We start from the raw sequence: 16,355 nt of genomic DNA, 5'->3' as shown, positions 1-16,355 counted from the left end.
ACTTGCCTGACATGATTGTGAGCACATTCATGTAAATGCTGAATTTGTAAGCTTAGCTCCAAGAATCTAAATGGAGGAATTTCTCAGACCACATCCACACAGAGCAGAGAAGAGAATGTGATCAATTAGCGATGTCTGCCAGGAACACAGGAACCAACAGAGGTGAAGGAATTATACAATCGAAAGTGTGTCCAAAATGTTTGTCACTTTTGATTTAGGCAAAGGATTCGATGCTTAGTGCAGATGTCAGAAGAACAAAAGCCTGCCCACTACATTAAAAGTTCATAGTGAATTTGTATGTCCAAAGAAATGTGTGTATAATCCCATAAGGGGCTTAGAGAAAAAATGGAAAATATCTGCAATATAAATGCAGATTACCTTTATTACAAAATTGGATCATATTCTCATTCCTAGACTAATTTCCTATATCATAAAACCTATATTCAATTTTATAAATAGCATACACCAAGAATCATAAATTCAGTTAACGCAGAAATTTAACAGTTTTTTTTTTTTTTTTTTTAATAAAAGTGAGAAAAAAGGCTGTTTTAGAGCAAGTATCTGAAAGGACAGAAAGGGTTCTTTCTTTGAAGATATGTTTTTCCCTCTGACTCTACCTCCTTGGGGACATAACTAGAGAAGAAATAAATTTCACAGCTAATATATATGAAGTAACATGTTTAACATTATCCAATGAATTTATACCTACCTACACCATATAAATTTATCTCACACAAACTGTCACCTCAGAGAGAATTCATTAAAACAATGTTATAGCTTCCGAATTAAATGCAATCTTCTAATTGGAATTTAATCTTACAATAGTAGTTGGTGGATTTTCTTTTTTAATTGACAAATGGAGTAATTCGTTAGTTTGTCTTACAGTTCTGTCTTAAGAATTCAAAAGTAAAAGCAACACAAGGACCGGCTGGCCATGCTGTGAGCTCCTGGGGGGTCTGGGGTGGCGGGTACTGGGGCTTGTTTCACCGTCATCAGAACTCCTCCCGCTGCTTATGGGCAGGAAAGGATGGACACTCTTCCTCTCACCCTCCTGCATTACCAGGTTACTAATATATTCCATTACCTCCACGTAAATGTCATGTTAATTTCGGATCTTCATCAAGCCAGACAATGGTTTCCCCCCTGGCCCCTAGCCAATTAGCTATGTGGAAAATATTCAGCCAATTACATTACTTGCATTAGGTTAGAGACTGGAGAGAAAGGCAAAATAAACGCTTAAAAAAAAACTTCTGAGATAAAATTTAAGTTGACACTGTCTTCACATGCTGGAGTCCAAGTTATGCAGTTTGATAGGCAGCTGCCAGCACTCATAACTGCTTATTAAATCTAGGCTCTCTTTATGGCGTGAGTGAAGATCTGTATTTTTACCAATATTAGGCTCACTGTGTTATGAAAGAGACCAAAATACTTAAGATCATTTGCCCCGGCTTATAAAATATATTACATAGTTTATTCAATTGTTAAAATTACTTTTCAAAGTCAAAATTTCAGGTACTGGAAGTTTCAGCAGAGCCAGTGGCTTGGCCCACTGACCAGCTTTCTGCACGAGGCAGCTCAGAGGGGGAGCCCACCGTCCAGCTTTCCTGGCCCCGGACACCTATCGGTCCTCACTTCCGGGAAGCTGCACCACCACCACACCCTACCTCAGAAGCAATGACAAAAATCCACATTCTTGAGTTTTAAAAAATTCCAGAAACTTCCAGCCACAAAGTAGTCCACTATCAAGCCTTAAACTACATCAATTATTTTCCCTCTTTCTAGTAGGTCAAAAGCTACGAATTTGATAAGAGAGATCCAAAGATAAACTATGGACAAGTAAGCAAAAATAACTGGTGACAAAATAATGCTGCATGATATTTATGCCCTTATCTCAGATCCACTAGCGAGGGACAGTTTATTGGTAGGGAGAGTGCAATGCTAGGAGATGGATGGACAGCCAACATATTTGCCATCTACAGTCAACTCTTCTCAGGAAAACTCTATGCAAATCCAGACTGTTATTATCACATTTATTAATAACACTGTGGCTAACTGCCTATTAAATATGCAGCAGACTTACCTGCTCTTCACTCTTGGAGTCTCGTGATGTGCATCACATAGGTACCAATAACAACTAAAGCTTCATACCAAGGAAGCAGGAGTCAACTCTGATCCCCTGCTGGCAAGGGATGGCATTAAAGAATCACATCACAAAGAGACCTCTCAAGTGTTCAGCCTTTCTCTCTCTGGATCCTGACCCTAAGCCGATTTATTACACAAGCATGGTCATCACCAATACAAATTGAGTACATTACCCAACTACCTGTTTTCTGAACGAAAAATTCTGCCATAATCATCTGGTTGTCCAAATCTCTTATGTGGTGACACTTCCATGCACTGGAGTAAGGAATCTGTTGTTCTAGCTGCCTATTCCTGTGACTGGGACCTTGTTCCACCATGAGGTCACTTATCACGAAACATTTCACTCAGAACTGGAGGTGATTTCGTGCCTAAAGACTCCAAATTATCAGCTGTAACAATTAACTGGTGCTTCTTTTGGCTAGTCAATGAATTGTTCTAAAAGTTCTAAAAGCCCTAAGAATGAATACGTTTTTGAATGCATGACTATGAATACATTTTTGACAAGAGAAGGATTAACTAGCTGCCAGATATGCAGTGCATCACAGGCCAGGTTACTGCATCATGCAGGAAGAAAATCAGTCCTTTAAACAAATCTCAAAGGTGTGCTTTGAGGCTAAACAAGGATAGAGAATCACAAAACACACCCCAGCTCATCAGATTTCAGGGATCTTCACTTCCTACTAAAAATATAGTGAGGGCAAATTGATCACAATCTGATAAATATGAAGCAAATTCCTTCTTTAGAAAAAAAACTGGTACGTGTCTGGGCCTAATATCAATACAAGAGATATCATTTTCATTATGGTTCTTTAAACTGGTTTTTCAAATAGAAGGCCTTACCCAAATGAAATTAATGAACAAAATGAGCCTAGTCTTCAATAAATCCATTCATTTAGTTTTGTTCAATTTCATACATTAATTTATGACAGTGAGATTGAGTTGGACCCTCTCAACACTGAAGACGGAGATGACAGGTAACCTCAAACCTGAGTTTATTGCTAATTCAATACCTTCAGAAGTCCAACCACTTCTATGAATTCTCATGTTTACATAAGACAGACCCAGGCTCTGTTCTCAACTCTACCTGAATCCCCAAAGATATAATTTTTTATAATGCCTGCTAGTTGCTCACTGGTCTACAGACCACTTATAAAAGTCTATCACAGCTGCTTAGCAACGGAAAACCTCAGAAGAGCTTCATAGGAGAAGGAACCATAGGACTTGCCCAGGACCATCCCACAAGATCATCAAAGCACCCTAACAGATATAAAATTCCATGACTCCATTAACCATTTCTTTTCATGGTGTACATCCTTGCCTTATGTGTTATTGATTTCTACTTGCTTTATTACTTGCCAGTGAAAGGATACTATAATAGGAAGAGACATGACTCTGTTTTTCCTCTATCTCCAGCTCCAGCAGAATGAAATGTGATAGGTAATCAGATACCAAAGGAGCCTAAGTGAAGTGAATTTTAAAGCCCTCAGGCTCTTTGAGGATCACCTGGTCTCTAACACTTGGGCTGGCTGCTTCACCTACGAAATGGGAAGGATTTGCCAAAATGACCTCTAACTGTAAAATCTTTAAAAAGTGAAAGTGAAGTCACTCAGTCGTGTCCGACTCTTTTCGACCCCGTAGACTGTAGCCTACCAGGCTCCTCCCTCCAGGGGATTCTCCAGGCAAGAGTACTGGAGTAGGTTGCCATTTCCTTCTCCAGGGGATATTCCCGACCCAGGGATTGAACCCAGGTCTCCCGCATTCCAGGCAGACACTTTAACCTCTGAGCCACCAGGGAAGCCAAATATGGCCCAAAGCAGCTGAATGCAAAACAAAAGCTTTAAAGAGACACATATCAGCAAAGAAGGTTTACAAAACTGCAGAGCTTGGATGTCACACTCGATAACTGAGATAAGCTAGAGAGAATCACTGATGATTTAAAAAAAAAAAAAAAAAAAAACCTGGCTCTGACCAATCCCAGGGACATAGGCAACTCAATTAGACTTTCTGGGCTGCATATACTCCACCTGTAAAATAAGAGGACTTAAACAGACATCTTCCAGGGCCTCATTAGCAATGACAAATACGACATTTTAACCAACCTACTTTATTTTAAATACAGTAAATTAAAACAGAGACTAACTTTCCCATGTCAGCTAGCTATTAGGTCTCCCAATTTTTAATACAGTGCTCTTTCTACTTCACTGTACTTACCTCCATTAAATAGAATCTGTTTCAAATATAGCTCCACTAAGACAAACAAAGTGAATTTATACCAATGGTTCTTATTATTAAATGACATTCACTACAAAACTGAAACCAAAGGATTTCCCATAAAGTTGACCTCATTTTATGACAAAGCTACCATTGAATGATGTCAGAGTTTTTACCCAGAACAACTAGGCTCAACCAATTCTTGTCTCTGATAAAGGCAAGTCACTACTGTTCATTCATTACTACAGGGTAGCCAGCAAGTTCTGAGGAACACGACAGATGTCATCAAATATGGAAAACACGTGTAAAAGAAAAAGATCATCAAACCTCTCCTAACACCCTCCCCTAAAAATTACAATGAGTAATCTGATGAGGAGAACTATGATAGGAAAAAATGCTCATAAGTCTATCTGCAAATCTGTTAACAGTCCACAATTCCCAACCCTTTCCCTTTCTCAAGAACCCCAGTCATGTAGAAGTCTTGGGATGGGACCTTCTCAATGAACAAATCAGACTTAAATCCCCCTCCCACCACTCAAAATGGTCTTATTTCATGGTAGTTCATTTTATAACCAAACTGCAATGAGACAAAAAAATGCAATTACTCTTTCAACTGTGCATGTAGCTCATAATTTAGGCAGCCTGTCCTTCAGATTATGCTTAAAAGAATCACATAAACAAAAAAAGTTCTCCTGTGTCCTATTATACCTTTTATAAATTCTCAGATCAGTGTACAAGTTATCCCAAAAGGTTCTACCAGAAAACAATGATAGTGTCTGTTCTTTCTCAGTGACAGTCTCTCATCTTCAGTGTAGCTGTTCCGATGAACTTGGGATTTTTTTCAGTTTCCTGCATTAGGCAGGACCCCTTCAGCCCACATTTGGCCTTGTGAATTTTGAGACGAATAATCTTAAATGTTCACTCACCCTTTTGACCAGCAGGCATCACATCCGTCCATTCATTGTTGACAGCAAATGTGAGAAGGTACTGAAGCCTTCACCATTGCCCAAATGTTTCGTTTGGAAACTGGAATTGTCAGCAAAAGCTCCTGGGACACTGCAATACAAAAATATTTTTTTACACATAACTAAGATGTAACTTCTAAAACCACCACTTCCTTAAACTTGAAAACAGCGCTATAGACATAGAACCTAGAGGTAGGGGAAAACACCTTTCAAATGAGGTATGTCAATATATCAAGTGTGATGCTGTAAAATATAAACCGGAAATAATGTTTTGAAAGATACAGATACCAATTACTTCAACATATACACTGAGAGGTTGCTGTTTATTACAGACTTTGTGCCAAATATTTTACATATGTTGGCGTAACAAAAATAGCATTTTTGCCCAATTATAAAGTGTTCAGTAACAATAAGCTGTTTTAACTCAAATCTGACATGGATAAACATACTGATTCATATTAAGTAACTCTATTTACTAGAAGATAAAAACATGTAAAAATAAAAATTGTTTCAAAAATAATAATAAACGTCAAAACTAGGAACAGAGGTAACTATAATCATTTTCCTCCAAAATAATTCTACAAACATTTATGAATTACATATAAGGAGCAAGAGATGTTTCTTGGAGATAGTTCCATCAAGATAAAACACATCATGTAATGTGCAGATGCCCAAGTGGAGAAGCCTGAATGCTAGACCCAGTATTGTCATCAATCGTGTGGCTCCAGGAAAGTCATTTAATACCTCAGGATTCCAGTCCTTTCATCTGCAAGGGCAGGTCACTAATTGATGCTGTTCATGTCCCTTCTACCTCATAGCATCTTAGTGTTTGGGGATAAAGCCTATTATGTCAAATAACCTAAACTATTAGCTTCTCCTCCAAGCTTCCAGATTAAAAAAGAAGGTTTTTACCATGAATCTTCCATCAACACCAAAACTGAGCAGTGGGCAGAGGATCTTGCACATGCACAGAGGAATTCTCACCTTGGCACTAGCGCCACACTTTGGTACACCTGCAGCATGGAAGGCCTCCATTCCTCTCCCAAAACTACAGCTCCAGCTCCTACGGAAATGTACCCATGTGTGTTACAGATGAGTGTTTCTCATATTTCAGTATACATAAGAATAACTTGAAGACCTTTCTAAATACAGATTCCTGGGCCATTCCCAGAGACACTGGTTCAGTGTCTCTGGAATTGGGCCTGAGATTCTGTATTTCTTCCAAACTACCAGGTAACTGGATAGGGCCAATCACAGACCACAGTTTGTCTCAAAATGATAAAGCCCCTGTGTCCAAACTCCAAGTAGCCTTGAGATACAAGAAGCATTTTCAAGACTCAGGGAAGCTCGGCAAACCTACTAAGTCAATGTCATGTAGCAAAAAGAAAGGGGCTGAAAATGCTCACCATCTTCAGGACACAATCTTTTTATTTCTCTGGCCTAGAAGGCCCTGCATCATCCAGTCACTTTCTACTTCTCTGACACCACCACCAGCCATCAACTCAATCCTCAACTACAACATGGATGCAGTGGTGGACATCCATTTCAAGAAGCCAAGGGTTTTCCTACCTCATACTTAGTGCACTGGCTTTCCCAAGTACCTGGAATGCCATGAGCTTACTCCTTAAACAAGTGGCTCCTTCTCATCACAGGGTCTTCTAGGCAAAGGCCTCTTCAAGCATGCGGTCTCACTTTACGTACTTAAGCTATCACCCCCAATTAAATCATTCTATTTGCTGTCCTCAGAGCTCTTGTCATCACCTATAAACTTTTTTCTCATTTCCTCACTTGTCCTCTCCACTAGACTATAAGCTCCAAGTGACAAGGAAACGTCGCTGTTGTATTCTTCGTTATCTTCCAAAAATTTAGAAAAATGCCTGGCTCATAGCAGCCACTCAAGACAGACTGAGTCAATAAACAAATCAACAATTTAAAGAACTAATTCTCAGGATCCTCTAAGCATACACTTGCCATTCATTGAAAATACACACTGCATTGGATATTTTTTTCAGTATTTTACAACAGTTATTTCATTTAACTCTATTCTTAACACAAAGACACTCTTACATGCAGATAAGAAAACCAAGGCACAGAAAGTTTTAGTAACTTGCCAATATCACACAGCTATTAGGAACTTGACTCGACAAAGCTTGCAGTCAGAAGAAATCCAGCTTTTTCTCGTCAATATATTAACACAAAATGCTGAGTGCCTACCTTGCACTAGACATTTTTCTGACTGAGGTTTGCTTGAGTGAGTTTTGGCTATAAGGCCTTGTAGACCTTTCTGACCTGAGCTTCCTTGTTCGTATTGGGAAAGCTAAGGCATCCACAATGACCAGGCAGATAACATGAGTGAGCAAGACAGACCAGGTAAAAGGTCCAGGGAGTGGTGAGGGAGGCTGCATGCTGGAGGCCCCAGGCTCTCTTAGCTAAGACAGCAGCAGCAAGTAGCCCCACAAGCCCATTACTGCCTTGTGACAACATAAACCCCAGGCTGTAACAGCTTTCAATTCTAAAATCAAACGCAAGAATCCAAATCACTATTTTGTAAAATTTCCTCATGTTTAAAAGATAGCAGCTAACTTTTTAATAGAACACATTTAATTTAAAGGGAAAAAGGCAAGAAAAAGAACCTCTGCAACCCCTATACCAAATGATGGCTGGGGACACAGCTCTGGCCTGTGATTCAAGAGGGATCTGGAAGCACAGAGAAGCCACATAAGTGAGCACATTAAAAGACACTAGGTATCTGGGCAGATAAGGGATTTTGAGAGGAATCTGGAGGTTTTCAAGCTTTGGAAGGAAAATGTAAGCGGGACTGCAAAGGAATTCCTCCAAAACAGAGTATCTTAGTAGAAGGCTTTGTGTTGTTGTGTAGTTGCTAAGTCATGTCCAACTCTCTGTGACCCCATAGACGGTCTCACCAGGCTCCTCTGTCCATGGGATTTCCCAGGCAAGAACACTGGAGTGGGTTGCCATTTCCTTCTCCACAGAATCTTCCCCAACCAGGGATCGAACTGACATCTGCAGATTCTTTACCACTGAGTCACCTGGGAAACGCAGTCAAAGGTTCACAGGTGGGTTAAAGAACCAAGGAGTGCAAGAACTGCTATGAGAAGAGACGGATCATACAGGACTTCCACTCTGGATGCACACAGAGGCTGACTTTTAGCTAAGACATAAGTTGGTTAAACAAAGCTTACGAGTATCATTAGTGTTAATCAGCTTGACTTCCTAAAACGTTAGTGTCACCAGGCATATTAAAAAAATAAAGGACAAACTATCACTGTGGTGTGTGGAAATTTTTTGGTTTTGTGTGCTCTGTTAAGAATTCAGCTGACTCAAAACTAAATTTCATCTCCATCAAGCTGAGCAACTCGAACCAAAATACTGTATGAACGATAGATACTAAGTTTTAAATGTACTTACACTATATATACTATACACTCTCTACACACACATAGAGTACATATACACATAGACACATATATATACTGTAAGTTCTATAATTCTAACCAAAATACTGTATGAATGATATATTACAGTTTGCATATGTACAGGATATACATACACTCTGTATATAGTATATATAAATCTATATATACTATAGATTTATAAATACACTCTGTATATAGTATATATAAATCATATGCATATACTATATGCTATAAATACACTCTGTATATAGTATATATAAATCATATGCATATACTATATGCTATAAATACAAGCTCTTTAACCAAAATACTATATAATCTATATACATTATATATAGTTTTTATATGTATTTGCACACTATATATACTATACACTCTCTATAGGCACATATAGTATATACATACACAAATACATATATACACTATAAAATATCAGTTCTGTAACTCTAACCAAAATGCTATATAAATGATATACTATAATTTATATATATTTGTACAGTGCATAATACTATAAATATACTCTCTATACACAAATAATACACATATACTACAAAATACAAGCTCTATAACTCTAATCAAAATACTATATATAATATATATAGTTTTTGTATGTATTTATAGTATTAATATATACACTATTAAATAAACACTATGTGTGTGTGTGTGTGTATATATATATATATATATATAATGGTTGTCTAGTCACTAAGTTGTGTCCGACTCTTGTGACCCAATGGACTGTAGCCCTCTAGGCTCCTCTATCCATGAGATTCTTCAGGCAAGAATACTGGAGTGAGTTGCCATTTCCTTCTCCAGGGCATCTTCCTGACCCAGGAACTGAACGCAGGTCTTCTGCATTACAGGCAGATTCTTTCCCAACTGAGCTATAAGGGAAGCCCCATACACACACACACACACACATATACACATACTATAATACATATATGGGTTTCCTTGATGGCTCAGCCATAAAGAACCTTCCTGCAATGCAAAGATGCATTAGCGACTAAACAACAACACATACATATACATACATATATACTATAAAATACAAGTTGTATAACTCTAACCAAAACACCACATAAACTACACTATAGTTTTATATGTATCTATAGTACATATACTATAAAATACATACAATATATATATACATGCAATACACACCTATACTATAAAATCAAGCTCTGTAACTCTAACCAAAACTCTGACCTCTAGAAATGAAATATATAGCAACTGAAATTTAAAAGGAAAAAAAAAAACCCACCAGAAAACCAGTATCCAAATAAAATTATCCAGAACACCACCCAGAGGCAAAAACCATCTACCTGGAATTGCATGCATGTCAAGAAAAATTATCTTTCAAAATAAAGGTCTTTTCAGACAATCAAAAGTTTACAATCTCTCTACAAGGACATTCAGAAAGATGCATTTCAAGCTCAAAGAGAAAGACTGCAGAAAGAAGCTTGCCTGATTTAAGAAGAGGGAGCCAAAAAATCAAGAACTTGTGAGTAAATAAAAGTTAATGCATTATAAGGACATGTAGGTCTCGAAATTTTAAAAAGTCTGGCAAAGCCATCGCTTGCTTCCCACCCAGGTTCACTGGTTCACAGTGGCTGTCAATCACCAAGGTCCTGGACTACAAACGTGATACACAATGAGGACACTGTCATAAAATGCAGCTTCCTGCCCCCAGATTCCAGAGTCTCAATCTGGAGTCCAAGGAATCTGCATTTTGACCAGCTCTTCCAGGGAACTCTGATGAAGATGCGCCCCGGCCTCTTCTCTGTAGTGCACTGCGCCACTGCAGGGCCAGCAACCCAGCAAGTCCCAGGGGCTCCGCCCAGAGAGGTCAAGGCAGACTCTCTACTTGGCCTTTGTTCTCTTCTATTTCACTTACACCTCAGAGAGCACCTTGGCCCCGAGGGGTCAACAGCAACTCTGCCTCAAGCCTGCTAGTCAGGAGCTGCAATAAATTAAAAGCCCATTAAGACATTTTTTGAGAAAAGCCTAGAAGTGTTGAACCATTAATTGTGCCATATTCAATCTGTTTTCCTGGAGATTTGAAAAGCCAGATTACCATCTTGGGGGTCATTAGAAAGAATGAAGTTTTCTCCTTTTTTAATTTACATATTTCAAAATGCACAGATCCTTCCAGTGGCTACTACAACAGGCTTTCCAAGTTCAGCAGAGGCGGCCACTCTGCCCTCTAACCAACAGAGAAAGGAGCCTGTGGTGCCGTGGGGGTTTTGCCTTGTGTTTTCAAGTTAGGAATCAAAGCTCAGAGCCTGTGGTTGCAAAACAGCTCCAGGAAAACAGGTAGAGGCAGCCACAAAACAACAGTGCTGTTTTCTTGTTTTGTTCTCCCCTGTTTATTTTTCCCTGAAGCAATCCTTGCTCGGTACAAAAGTCTGCAGGGAGCTGGAAAGAGCAGCTGTGGTTCCCTGAGGCCAAGACCTAGCAATCAAGTTGTTTACCAAACACTGCCAGGCACCAGGAAAATAACAACAGCAGAGGCAGTATTTGCATCTGTTTTCAAAAACAACCTCCAAAGTCTGGGGCCTGCTGGGTACTTCTTTGCATGGCTGAAAGGAGGACTTGGAAAGTAAAGGCAAGAAATGCCGGGGGTATGAGCCCCCATGGCCTATGTGTTATCCATTATTCCACTTCTTTTGAAGAGAGCCTATCCTAAGAATAAAAAAGATTAGGAGTCTGCAGAGTTTCCAAGCAGGGGACTCAAACAGACAACATGCTTGTCACTGGCATTTCCAAGCAAGATAATAGTGGTCATCTTAGTAAACTGACATACTTTGCTGGTCATCCAACACCTCAAGACATCCAGCTGTGGTTCTCAATCTTGGAAATGCAGCAGAATCTCCAGGAGAGCTAATAAAAGACAGATTGCTGGGCCTGTCCCCCTGGTTGTCTCATTCTGTAGGTACAGGGCAGGGCCTGAAAATCTCCAGCAAGTGCCCACATGATGCTGGTGCTACTGGTCCAGACACCATGCTTTGGGAAGCAAAGCTGTATAAAACTAGGTGCTTTCTTGCTGTTCTGGAGATCTGGGACCCCCTGTCCGACATCAACCTCTCTCACGCATTGTCCAAGCAAGTCTGGCAGAGTCAGACCCAAAGGAGGTCACAGAACAGAATGTACTGGATGGGCGATTTTCCATTTATTTCTGCAGATCTTCCACCAGCCATGCTGCCCCAGTTCCTCACCTTGCCCTGTGTCTTGGAAAGCTACCGTGTGTGATGCATCAACAAGTACTCTTATCCTCTGGCTTCCAGCTGTACAACCAGTGGAGGTCTCATCTCAGGCGGACAGAGAAGAAGGGGCATTTACTGCCCAGACTTCTCCCCGCCGGGGCACTGAAGGCTGACACTGAAAGATCACAGCTCCTGCCAGGCAGCCCTATCCCTGAAGCTTCTCTCTCCAGGCTCCATTATGTGCCCCTTCCCTTGTCCTCTCAGACCCAGGAGAGGGACAAGCCACCTACTTTCTGCAGGAACACTGATCCAAAACTCAAATCCATTAGAATGCTGTATGTGGAACTTTTAGACTCACGTAAGTATATGTGCACATACATACTCACGTATACATAAATATGTATGGATGGATGAATGTACATACATATACATATATATCTTTATAGATTACTTAATATACCTCCATCAGATAGGTCAGGAGACCCGGGAGGTCACGGCCAAGGCCACCTGCTGGGGTTTGCACCTGTGTTCCTTCAGGGCCCTGTTCCACAGGAAGAGTGGGACCACTCTGTCTAATCGGTTATACAACCTGATAAGAAGGAGAGCATTTGTGAGAACTTCAATCCTTCTCTAATTTACTAACTTAGTTTCCTTTGTTGCAAATAGCACCAAAATAGAAATGGAACAGAAGTGGGTGGAGCAGACTCCATCACCAACTCCCGTGAATAACTTTCTGACAATGCTGAATCCAGTTCAGAAAGCAAATCAGCTACAGAAAAAAAGGTGCGTGTTGTCAGCTCACAAATAAAATGCCAATCTGCCTTGATTAATAAGGCTTGGAGAAGAAGAACAAATAATACATCTGTTTTAAAAAATTGTAACCTCAAATGTACCCTAAATAAGCATCTATCTGAACAGCTAAGTTCTAAAGTTCTAATCAAAACCATCACCCAAGTTTAAACCAAATGAGCCACCACCATCAACATCTGTGGCTTCACTGGGCCCACTTGACTTCATTTCAACAAAGTTTCCTAGAACTAATCACTGTTACTTTTACTTAACTTTCACTAATAAGATTTACTCCAACTCACCAGAGGACTTGCTGGTATCTATGTTCAAAAACAAGTTTTTAAGTAAACCCATTAGATTAATTAGAACACATGGGGAAATACAGTTGCTAAGTAATTACTTTTCTAGTTCACTGAGGCTTAACTATTAACCTTTTTTGTTTGTTTATTGCTCTTCTTCACTGAAAATCCCCTAAACATTCCATTTAAAACTTGAAGGCTGGCCCTCCTGCTCTATATGTCTGCCTGGCCCCCATCTCCCCAGGAAGAATACAACTTCTGTCTGAACCCTGATGTTGATAACAAGTGACTTAACTGTAACCCCCAATTCAAGGAGTGTGAATTCCTTGAATTCAACCATCATCCTGTTGCCTCCCAGGCATTCTAGAACCCCATTTTATCCTATATCCTGGCTCCAATGCTCACTTTAAAAAAAAAATTATCCAGTTAACATTATTTCTTTTAAAAAAAAATTATATTTATTTATGGCTGCACTGGGTCTTTGTTGCCGCATGGGCTTTCTCCAGTTGCATGTGTGGGCTTCTCATTGCAGTGGCTTCTCCTGCTGTAGATCACAGGCTCTAGGGCACACAGGCTTTAGTGGTTGGGGCTCGTAGGCTCAGTAATTGCAGTTCCCGAGCTCTAGAGCACAGGCTCAATAGTTGTGGTGCACGGGCTTAGTTGCCCCATGGCAAGCAGGCTGTTCCCAGAGCAAGGATCAAAGCCAGGGTCCTGCATTGGCCAAGCAGATTCTTTACCACTGAGCCACCAGGGAAGCCCCAGTGCTCATTTCTTTCCACCACCTTCCAAGATTAACATCATGAACAATATGGAGACTTTCCTTTTTCCTTAAAGATATCCCTTTCATCTTTCCCTGGAGAAGGCAATGGCACCCCACTCCAGTACTCTTGCCTGGAAAATCCCATGGATGGAGGAGCCTGGTAGGCTGCAGTCCATGGGGTCGCTAGGAGTCAGACACGACTGAGCGACTTCACTTTCACTTTTCACTTTCATGCATTGGAGAAGGAAATGGCAACCCACTCCAGTGTTCTTGCCTGGAGAATCCCAGGGACCAGGGAGCCTGGTGGGCTGCCGCCTATGGGGTCGCACAGAGTCGGACACGACTGAAGTGACTTAGCATAGCAACATCCCCTGACTTCATGCAAACAGGGAAGAGTTGGCCTTTCTTTCTTTTCTTACAGCCAAGTTATGGCTCTGCTAATAGTCTACCTTGCCTGCCATCTACCCCATGGAGAATACTATCATTCCTCTCCACTGTGATTCCCTGACTCTTCGGAACCCTTCTTTTGATGACTGTATGTGAGGGAACCACTGCTTCCAACCCAACCATACAGCTTTTAAATCTAAATGTCAAATGCACTTCTACACCTATCTCAGATGTTTCAGTATCTGGTTAACAGTTTTGGTCTACATTCCTTCAGTGTGACCACTTTTATCAACCTCAATAGCCATGAAGATGGCCCTTCCAACAGCCTGGCCAAGGCTTACATCAGGCCTGGTTCAGATAAGATACCACTCAAAAAAAAACAAAAAACTGCCAACTGTTCAAGTAAATGAATACACACTGGGTTATCTTAACTTATCCTAAAAGCTTTCAGCCTATTTGAGAAGCAGTATACTGCATTAGTTGAGTGCTCAGGCTAACTGCTCATGTCCCATCCGAGCCATGCCACTTACTAGTTATACCCTTGGGCAAGTTCTTCCATACCTGAAAATTGGGATAATATCTGCCCAGAGTAAGGGTGCATTAAGTTCTAATTAACCACTACCACTTCCTCTACACCTGAAGGCATGGCCAAAACTTTGATTTCACCATTCCTTAGAACTGTTCCACTTCAAAGACCTTGAACTCTGAAATTCACTAATGACCTTGCATGGAGCCAACACTCACAGGGTCATTTCTCCTGAATTTGCTCCTTGACTGCAATGAGAAAAGGCACCAAAACTCAAATTCTTACCTCTTTACCACATGCCCAGTTCATCATCCTCCTTCTAAGCTTTCTCTCTTTTACAGCATCTAAGGCTCATTTTCCACATATCCCCAAAATCCCTGTTATCACTCAGGATGACTATGTCTTTTCTACCAACTTCCTGCTCAAGCCCTTTGGTTCCTTCATCTGAATGAGATGGGTGAAGCCAGGCTTCGGTGTGATTCATGGTTTATATCCTAGATGTCTTCACTACAGTGCCCAGGACACAGAAGGTTGTTATATGTGATACTCATCTTGGTTCTATCAGGGAGCCAGAAAGATAAGATTCCCCATAAGCCTACTTGGCAGTCATCTATGACAAGTTGCTAAAGATTTATGGGAACTCGAGGCTCAGTTTCACAAATACCTTCCACTAGAGGTTCAGCTTAGTCGCACAAAAAACAAGCCTTCCACCCTCACTGACAAGTTGGGCTACGCTGAGAGAGCAGGGCTTGAAAAAGGAGCCGCCTCCTGGCAGGGCAAGTGCTTCATGCATCCTTGAAGCCCAGGGGAGCCTAGCTGCTCCCGTGAAGAACAGTCAAGCGAGCAGAGGGCTGGCTGCCATCTGGGCTCTTTATAAGGTTTTCGTGGTAAACACGTTTACTTTCTTTTCATTGGCTGGGCTTATCATGATCAAGTATTTTGTTTTGAGTCTTGCTCTATAAACATGTTTACTTTGCAGGGAGAACTTTTTGATAGCTGGTACACTTGTTTTTTGCACTTTTAAATTCAAAACATATTTTTCACAGCCTGTGGTAAACAACTCAAGGTGGTAAACAAATGATATTATTTCATCTTCACACTTGATAGGTGATCCCTATGTATCTGATCAAAAGCTGGAAGTGGGTTGTGGGTAACCAAGGCTCTCTACTGGATGAGAACAAGAATCACATTCACAGTGATGAGGCTATTAACAAGAAATTTGTCACTATAATTTTTGACAATGGCGGGTCCTGCAGATGAAGGAGACTGGCAAACTCAAGTCTCAGTTTCCCCAGTGGTGATATTCCACGGGAAGAGATAACATGGTGAAACCAGACATCATTGTCATGTGAATGGATAGGGTCCACATTTTCCATGAGAGATTAAGGTTACAAAAATCAGCATACAGAGCTAATGTTGGGGGAAAAATAAAACAAAATTTTCTAAAAATGAAGAAAGCAACTAGGTCACAGTATTAACTGCAATTCTCTGAGATGCCTAGTCAGTGATGATTTCTGCCTGCTTTAAAATTAAGAAAAAGGTAGCAGCTTCAACTGTAAAACAGAAAAGTCCTCTATTATTGAAAAAGGAAGGAAACACAAGAGTAAAACGGGAGAAATAACTTTTGAAAAAA

General features: G+C 40.4%; 1 protein-coding gene across 20 annotated transcripts in view; it reads right to left on the bottom strand.

Annotated features, from left to right (window-relative positions):
- Positions 1-16,355, bottom strand: part of FOXP1 (forkhead box P1) — a 627,940-nt gene that overhangs the window by 527,310 nt on the left and 84,275 nt on the right. For all 20 annotated transcript variants that reach the window (XM_059879649.1, XM_059879647.1, XM_059879650.1 and 17 more), the window contains one exon: positions 5,280-5,409. The gene's annotated coding sequence lies outside the window, so the exon portion shown is untranslated. The remainder of the gene's footprint in view (positions 1-5,279; positions 5,410-16,355) is intronic.

Source organism: Bos taurus, chromosome 22, assembly GCF_002263795.3.
Source record: "Bos taurus isolate L1 Dominette 01449 registration number 42190680 breed Hereford chromosome 22, ARS-UCD2.0, whole genome shotgun sequence".
NCBI lineage: Eukaryota > Metazoa > Chordata > Mammalia > Artiodactyla > Bovidae > Bos > Bos taurus.
This window is presented reverse-complemented; position numbering and strand designations above follow the sequence as displayed.